Below are 9,636 nucleotides of genomic sequence, written 5' to 3' on the forward strand. Positions count from 1 at the left end.
CATTGCTGTTCTATTCAGGAATTTTTCCCCTGTGCCCATATCTTCAAGGCTTTTCCCCACTTTCTCCTCTATAAGTTTCAGTGTCTCTGGTTTTATTTGAAATTCCTTGAAAGACTAGATTTTTTTAATGTGTTTGAAATTGTAAAGACTGTGGAATTTTCTTGTTTTATTTTATTAATTTGCATTCTAGTCATTGTCCCCCCACACACACCTCAGTCATCTCTCCCATAGTTCCTTCTCCCATTCCACTTACCCCTTGATTCTGAGATGTTTCTCCCCATCACACCAGGTCTCCTTCCCAGGGGCCTCAAGTCTCTCAGGGATTAAGCTCATCTTTTCCTACTGAAGCCAGACAAGGCAGACCTCTTCTATATATGTACCAGGGGCCTGAGACAAGCTTCTGTATTTTGGTAAATCTCCAACCACAACAAGCCCATTCAAGGAAAATGAAATTTTTTTTTTTGCAGTAGATCTCCAACCCCAATAAACACATGCAAGGAGAAAGCAACTCGGTTATATATTTATAAACTGCACACTTATATTGGGCAGATATGCCTCTACACAACTTTCTTCCCCACTATGAAATTGCTGCTGCTTGCAGTTTTTCCAGGCCTTGTGCCTCTTGCTCCATCTTCCTTCCAACAACTCTCCCTCTGTCCTCCTCAGATCGCCACATCCTGCAACTACTCTTCCCCTCCTCTTCCTGTCTTGCTTGGAACCCACCTCCTCATTTTTGCCCAGCAATTGGCTACTTGTCATCTTTATTAGACATTCAGATAATTAAAAGAAATTTCTCCACACTTCTGAATGCTCCCAGTTGGTGGTTCAGTCTCTGCTGGCTCTCTCGGGTCTGTGTTAGTTGAGTCTGCTGGTTTTCTTATAGGGTCACTTTCCCCTTCAGCTTCTTCAATCCTTGCACTATTTCAACCATAGGATGGCTGGTGACTTCAGTTCAATGGTTGGGTGTAAGTATCTGCATCTGTCTCAGTCAAGTGCTAGTAGAGACTCTCAGATAACAGCCATGTCAGGCTCCTGTCTGCAAACACCTAATAGCATCAGTAAAAGTGCCAGGCCTTGTTGTGAACCCATGTGATGGATCCCAAGTAGGGCAGGTCCTTGGACCACCTTTTCTTCAGTCTGTAGTTCTTTTTGATGGGAACAATTTAGGGTAAGTAATTTTGACTCTGGATTACAAACCTTGTCCCTACACTTGAGGCCATGACTATCTACTGGATGAAAACACTTTGAGTTCCATATCTCCAGTGTTGGGCATTTTGGCTAATGTCAACCCCATTGAGTCCTTAGTCTCTCCCCTCCAGGGTCTCCAGTATTTTCTATGGGGTGCCCCCACCACCCACACAACAAAGCTGATTATTTCAATTTATTTTTTGGCCCTGTGGGCTTCCCTCCTGCCCCCTCCATACCTTATCCTGTTACACTATCCTCTTCTCACTCCCATCCAGGTCCCTCCCACCCTGGGCCTCAAGTGATTATTTCTTTCCTCCTTCTAAATGAGATTGAAGCATGATCACTTGGGCCTTTCTGTTTGTTATACTGCTTAAGGTCTATAGGTAGTACCCTAGCTATTCAGTACTTTTTGGCTAATATCTATTTGTCAGTGAGTACATAGCACTGCGTGTCTTTTGGGATCTGTGTTACTTCACTCAAGATATATATATATTTTTTAGTTCTATCCATTTGCTTGCAAAATCCATGATGTCCTCACTTTCAATATATGAGTAGTATTCCATTGTGTAAATGAACCATATTTTCTATATCCATTCTATGGCTGAGAGACATCTGGGTTATTTCCAGCTTCTGACTATTAGAAATATGAACATGGTGGAGCATTTGACCTTGTAGTATGGTGGGACAACTTTTGGGTATACACACAAGAGTGGTATAAATAGGTTGTTAGGGTCAACTATTTCCAATTTTCAGAGGAAACTCTAGATAATTTTCCACAGTAGTTGAACCAGTTTGCTGTACCATCACCAATGAAGAAATGTTCCTATTCCTCTACAGCCTTTCCAGCGTTTGCTATCACTTGACTTTTTGATCTTAGCCAGTCTGATTGTTGAGAAGTGCAATCTCAGTGTCTTTTTGATTAGCATTTCTCTGATGACTAAGGACTTTGAAGACTTCTTTATGTGTTTCTGGTCTATTCGAGGTTATTCTGTTTTCGAAAACTCTGATTAGCTCTGTACCTCAATTTTATTTATTTATTTTTATGGAGGTTTACTTCTTGAGTTTTATATTGTGGATATTAGACTTTTGTCAGATACAGGGTTAATGAAGTTTTTATCCCAGTCTCTAGGTTGCCAATTTGTCCTATTAACTATGCCTTTTGCCTTACAGAAGCTTTTCAGTTTCATGAGGTCCCATTTATCAATTGTTGATCTTAGAGCCTGAACCATTGTTGTTTGGTTTAGGAAATTTCCCTGTTCCTTTCTCCTGTGTGAATGAGTTCAAGGTTCTTTCCTACTTTCTCTTCTATTAAATTCAGAATATCTGGTTTTATGTTGAAGTCCTTGATCCAATTGGACTTGAGCTTTGTGTAAGGTGATTAATATGGGTCTATTTTTATTTTTCTACATTCAGACTACCAGTTAGACCAGCATCCTTTATTGAAGATACTTTCTTTTTTTTCCCTGCAGGTTTCTGGCTTCTTTGTCAAAGATCAAATGTCCATAAGTGTGAAGGTTTACATCTGGGTCTTCAATTCTATTCCATTGAAATATCTGTCTGTATCTGTACCAATACTGTGTGGTTTTTATCACTACTGGCTTGTAGTACAGCTTGAGGTGAGGGATGGTGATTCACCCAGAAGGATTGGTTTGGCTATCTTGGATATTTTGTTTTTCCATATGAAGTTGAAAATTGTTCTTTCCACATCTGTGAAGAATTTGTTAGAGTTTTGTTGGGGATTGCATTGAATATGTAGATTGCTTTTGGTATGATGGCCATTTTCAGTATGTTAATCCTACCAATTCATGATGATGGGTAAATCTTTAAATATTCTGAGGTCTTCTTTGATTTATTTTTTCAGGGATTTAAAGTTTTTCTCAAACAGATCGTTCACTTGCTTGGTAAAATTACACCAATGTGTTTTATACTACTCGTGGCTATTGTGAAGTGTGTTGTTTCCCTAATTTTTTCTCATCATGTTTATAATTTGTATGATTTACTTGAGTTAATTTTATATTCTGTCACTTCCCTGAAGGTGGTTATCACCTGTAAAAGTTATCAGGTGGAATTTTGGGTGTTGCTTATACTATCACATCATCTGCAAATAGTGATACTTTGACTTCTTCCTTTCTAATTTGTATTTGTTTGATCTCCTTTTGTTCTCTGATTGCTCTAGCTAGAATTTCAAGTACCATATTGAATAGATATGGAAAAAGAGGGCAACCTCATCTTGTCCTATATTATAGTGGGAACACTTCTAGTTTTGATCCATTTAATTTGATGTTAACTGATATTTTTCTATATATATTTTTTTTTTTTATGTTTAGATCTGTGCCATGAATTCCTGATCTCTCCAAAGCTTTTAATATGAAGGGATGGTGTGCTTTGTTGAAGGCTTTTGAGCATCTAAATAGATGACCATGTAGTTTTTTTCCTTAGTATATACATATAATGTAATATGTTGATAGATTTTTACACATTGAACCATTCCTGCATCCTTGGGAATAAAGCCTACCTGATCTTGGTGAATGATGGTTTTGATGTGTTCTTGAATTCAGTTTGTAATATGTGTTCTTGGAAGTTTGAGAGAATTTTATTGAGTATTTTTGCAACAATATTCATAAGCAAGATTGGTCTAAACTTGTCTTTCTTTGTTGTTTCTTTGTGTGCTTTAGGTATCATAGTAACTATGGCTTCATAGAATGAAGTAAGTAATGTTTCTTCTGTTAATCTTTCATGAAATATTTTAAGGAGTATTGGTATTAGCTCTTTTTGAATGTCTAGTAGAATTGTACACTAAAACAATTTAGCCCTTGACTTTTATTTGTTAGAAGGCTTTGCGGACTATTTCCTTTTCCTTAAGAATGATGGGGCTGTTTAGATCATTTATCTGATCTTGATTGAAATTTGGTACATGATATCTGTCTAGGAAATCATCCTTTTCATCTAGATTTTTCAGTTTTTGTAGAATATGGGCTTTTTCAGTAGGTTCTGATGATTTTTTTGAATTTTCTCAGTTTCAGGATGTTCTGTCTCCCTTTTCATTTCTGGTTTTGTAATTTTGATACTGTCTCTGTGTCCTTTAGTTAATTTTGCTAAAGGTTTATCTATCTTATTGATATTCTCAATTAATCAGCTCTTGGTTTTGTTGATTCTTTGTATCATTCTCTTTGTAGTCAACTGGTTTTTTTTCAGTCCTTAGTTTGACTATTTCCTGCCTTCTACTACTTTTGCCTTTGTTTGCTATTTTCTGTTCTAGAGCTTTCCAGTGTGCTGTTAAGTTGCTTGTATGAGATCTCATGATCTATGAAACTTCCTCTTAACACTGCTTTCATCATGTCCCATAAATTTGGGTATGATGTGTCTTCATTTTCACTAAAATCTAAAAGGTCTTTGATTTCTTTATTTCTTCCATGACAGAATTATCATTGCACTAAGAATTCTTTAGCTTCCATGAGTATGCGTGCTTTCTGCTGCTTTTCTTGTTACTGAAGTCTTTTTCCCTAGTGATCTGATAGGAAGCATGGGATTATTTATATCTTATTGAATCTGTTTAGGCTTGTTTTATTTCCAATTATATGGCCAATTTTGGAGATGGTTCTATGAGGTGCCGAGAAGAAGTTATATTGTCTTGTTTTGAGGTGAAATGTTCTATAGATATATGTAAAATTCATTGAGTTCATAATTTTTGTTAATTTCAATGTGCCTCTGTTTAGTTTCCATTTCAATGTCCTGTCCATTCATGAGAGTGACATATGATATCTTCAACTATTATTGTGTAAGGTCTAATGTGTGTTTTGAGCTTTGTTAAAATTTCCTTTACTAAAGTTCGTTCTCAAATCAGTCTGGCAGTTCCTCAGAAAACTAGACATAGTACTACTGGAAGATCCAGCAATACCTGTCCTGGGCATGTATCCAGAAAATGTTCCAACTTGTAATAAGAACACATGTTAACAGCAGGCTTATTTATAATAGTCAAAAGCAGGAAAGAACACAGATGTCCCTCAACAAAGGAATGGATACAGAAAATGTGGTACATTTACACAATGGAGTACTAGTCAGTAATTAAAAACACTGAATTTATGAAATTCTTAGGCAAATGGATGGATTTGGAGGATATCATCCTGAGTGAGGTAACCCAATCACTAAAGAACATTCATGATATGCACTCACTGATAAGCAGAAATTAGCCCAGAAACAGAATACCCAAGATACAATTTGCAAAACTCAAGAAGAAGGAATACCAAAGCGTGGATACTTTGTTCCTTCTTAGAATGGGGAAAAATACCCATGCAAGGAGTTACAGAGACAAAGTTCAGAGCTGAGATGGAAGGAAGGACCATCCAGACAATGCCCCATCTGGGGATTCACCCCATAAACAACCACCAAACCCAGACACTATTGCATATGCCAGCAAGATTTTGCTGACAGGACCCTGATATAGATATTTCTTGTGAGTCTATGCCAGTGCCTGGCAAATACAGAAGTGAATGTTCACAGTCATCTATTGGATGGAACACAGGGCCCCTAATGAAGGAGCTAGAGAAAGTACCCAAGGAGCTAAAGGCATCTGCAACACTATAGGAGGATCATCAATACGAACTAAACAGTACCCCTCAGAGCTTATGTCTCTAGTTGCATATGTAGTAGAGAATGGCCAAGTCAACCATCAATGGGAGGAGAGTCCCTTGGTCTTGTGAAGATCATATGTGCTGGTACAGGGGAATTCCACGGCCAAGAAGTGGGAGTGAGTGGACTGGGGAGCAGGGCAGGGTGGGTAAGGGTATAGGGCATTTTTGGGATAGCATTTAAAGTGTAAATGAAGAAAATATCTAATAAAAAATGTTGGTGCACTTGTATTATGAGCATAGATATTTAGAATTTCAACCTACTTGGTGGATTTTTACTTTTATGCATATGATATGTCCTTTCCCATCTAATTTGAAATGTTTTGGTTGAAAGTCTATGTTATTGAATATTAGAATTGCAACACAGGCTTGTTTCTTGAGACCTTTTGCTTAGAAACCTTTTTTTCCAGACTTTTACTCTGGGGTAGTGTCTATCTTTATCACTCAGGTGAGTTTCTTGTATGTAGCAAAATACTGGATTCTGTTTATGTATCCAATCTTTGTCTTTTTATAGGGGAATGGAGTCCTTTGATCTTCAGAGATATTAAAGACAGATAATTGTTAGTTCCTCCAATTTTTGTTGCTGGAGGATGGATTTTTAGAAAAATACTATTTAAATTTTGTTTTGTCGTGGAATATCTTGGTTTCTCCATTTATGGTTATTGAGAGTATTGCTGGTCATTGTAGCCTGGGCTGGCATTTGTGTTTCTTAAGGTCTGGATGACATCTGTCTATGATGTTCTGTCCTTTAGAGTCTCCTTTGTGAATCTGGTATAATTATGATAGGTCTGCTTTCATATGTTCCTAGGCCTTATCCCCTTACCACTTTTAATATGATTACTCTGCTCTCTAGATTTAGTGTACCAATTGTTATATGACAGGATTTTCTTTTCAGGTACTATTAGATGTTTTGTAGGCTTCTTGTACCTTTATGGTCATCTCTTTCCTTAGGTTAAGGAAGTTTTCTTCTATGATTTTGTTGAAGATGCTTTCTGGCCATTTCAATGGGGGATTCTTCACCCTCTTGTATTCCTATTATTCATAGATTTGAACTTTTCATTTTGACTTGAATTTACTGGGTATTTTGGGTTATAATATTTGTACACTTTGTATTTTATTTGAAAAAAGTATCAATATTTTCTATGGTATCTTCTGCATCTGAGATTCTCTCATCTATTTCTTATATTCTACTGGTGGTATTTGCAACTGTAGCTCCTGTTCCCTTCCTAAGTTTTCCATCTCAAGGGTTGCCTCCATTTGTGATTTCTTTATTTTTCTATTTTCATTTTTAGTTGAATTTTGGTCAAAACTTTCACCTACTTGATTGTATTTTTCCTGTATTTATGTAAGTGATTCATTTGTCTCCTCTTTTAGGGTTTCTACATATTTGCCTGCGTTTTCCTTTATTTATTTAAGAGAGTGCTTTATATTCTCCTTAAGGGCCTCCATTATCTTCATGTGATGGGATTTTAGCTCATTATCTTACTTTCAGGAATATTGCAACATCTGGGGCTTGCTGTGTTGGAAGAATTGGGTCTTAGGTGTGCTGAACTGCACTGGGTTCTTTTGCTTATAATCTTGCACTTGCTTCTGGCCATCTGGTTACCTCTGATGTTAACTGGACTGGGTATCTCTGACTTGAGTCAGCCTCCTTGGAGGTCAGTAGAACCATCCCCTACCTCCATGCAGTGTTGTCTCTAGTAAGTGTAGGCTTCTTATGTCTCTGGTTAGAGTAGGCCTCCAGTGTCTCTGGTTACTGCGGACCTCAGAGGATGCAGGCAGTCAGACTGTGTCCCAAGTTATTGCATACCTTCTGGGAGGCAGACAAGCTGGAGGCTGTGGTAGAATAACTGGCGCACTTATTTGACCTGGGTGGAGAAGAAGACCAGAAGAAAGAAGGAGCTCAGCAGGGTGGGGGGGGGGACAGGTGTCAGCTGGGCTCAGTATTTGGTTACTTCAGACCTTCTGGGAGGCACACAGGCTGTAGTGTGTGGATGTGTATCAGGGACTCGGGAATTTTCAGTTATATTTTTAATATGAAATATTGGAAATGAATGAGCACATGTCTGTATATCAAGTTACCAAGGGTCAATTTATATTTGAGAGTTTTATGTCAACTTGAATGAAGATAAAATTATCTGAGGGGAAGGAAACCCATTTAAGAACATGCCTCCATAAAATCAGGCTACAGGGCATTGGCTTAATTAATGGTTAATGGACGAGGACCCAGCCTAATCTGGATGGTATCATTTCTGGGATGGTAGTTCAGGCTGAGTAAGCCATGAAGAGCAAGCTAGTAATCAGAAATAGTACATATCTTTGACATCAACTCCTGCCCCCAGGTTCCAGTGCAGCTGGAATTTCTGTACTGACATGCTTTCGTGATGAACTGTGATGTGAGAGCATAAACAAAAACAAACCCTTTTCTCCCCAAGTTGATTTGGCCATGGCATTTCATTACAGCAACAATAAAATCAACTATGTAACATTTGTATGTCATATTACATTAAAAAGAACTAAAGTCAGAAAGGAAAAATAAAGTTGCATTAAAATTATTGCATGATAAGGGCCAGTGAAATCACCTATAGGATAGAACCATAGTTCTCAAACATTTTTTTAATCTTTTATTTTGTCATTTATTTTAAACTCCAAATTTTATCCCCCTCCTGGTACACACTCTGACTGGTCCACATCCCATACCTTCCCCCTGCCACTGTCTCTCCAAGAGGATATCCCCAACCCCAACCTCCACTGCAACAAACCTCTAAACTTCCTGAGGCCTCCAGTCTCTTAGGGGTTAGTTGCATTTTCTCTGATTAAACCCAGACCTGGCAGTCCTCTGCTGTATGTGTGTTGGAGGCCTCATATCAACTGGTATATGCTGCCTGGTTGGTGGTACAGTGTCTGAGAAATCTCAGGGGTACAGGTTAATTAAGACTACTTGTCCTCCTACATGGCAACCCTTCTCCTCAGCTTCTTCCAGCCTTCCCCTTATTCAACCACAGGGGTCAGGAGCTTCTATTCATTGGTTGAATGGGTGCAAATATCTGCATCTGTCTCATTCAACTGCTTGTTGGGCCCTTCTGAGGGCACTCATGATAGGTCACCTTTTGTGAGTGCTCCATAGACTCAGTAATAGTGTCAGGAGACTCCCCTTGTGCTGGATCCTACTTTGGGTCTGTTGCTGGATGTTGTTTTCCTCAGGCTCCTCTCCATTTCCATCACTGCAGTTCTTTCAGAAAGGAACAATTATGGATCAGAGTTTTGACTTTGGGATGGCAAACCTATTCCTCAGTTGGTGTCCTGTCTTTCTGATGAAGGTGGGTTTTATAAATTCCCTCTCCCCAATGTATTTCATCTAATGTCTCTCCCTTTAAGCCCCGAGAGTCTCTCACATCCCATGTCTTTGGTACATTCTGAAGGATCGTCCCCATCCTCATACCTCCTGAGGTTGCCTGTTACCATTCTTTGTACTGGCCCTCAGGGCTTCAATCCTCTCCCCCACCCAATACCAGATTATATTCCCTTCTCCCCACCATCCCCTTTCTCTCCTTTTTGAGTTCTGTGGACTGAATCTTGGATATTCTGTACTTTTTTTTTTTTTTTGCTAATATTCATCCACTTATTAGTGAGCACATACCATGAATGTCCTTTTAGGTATGAGTTACCTCACTCAGGATGATATTTTCTAGTTCTATCCATTTGTCTGCAATATGCAGGATGTCCTCATTCTTAACTGCTGAGTAATATTCCATTATGTAAATGAATCACATTTTCTGCATCCACTCTTTCGTTGTGGGACATCTGGGTTGTTTTCAAT

The 9,636-nt window shown here is 38.4% G+C and overlaps 1 pseudogene; it reads right to left on the reverse strand.

The window, feature by feature from the left end:
* The window catches only part of LOC110291842, a 36,439-nt pseudogene extending 27,158 nt beyond the window's left edge, over window positions 1–9,281 (reverse strand).
* Window positions 9,282–9,636: the final 355 nt, after the last annotated feature.

This window comes from Mus caroli, chromosome 3 (assembly GCF_900094665.2).
Source record: "Mus caroli chromosome 3, CAROLI_EIJ_v1.1, whole genome shotgun sequence".
Taxonomy (NCBI): domain Eukaryota; kingdom Metazoa; phylum Chordata; class Mammalia; order Rodentia; family Muridae; genus Mus; species Mus caroli.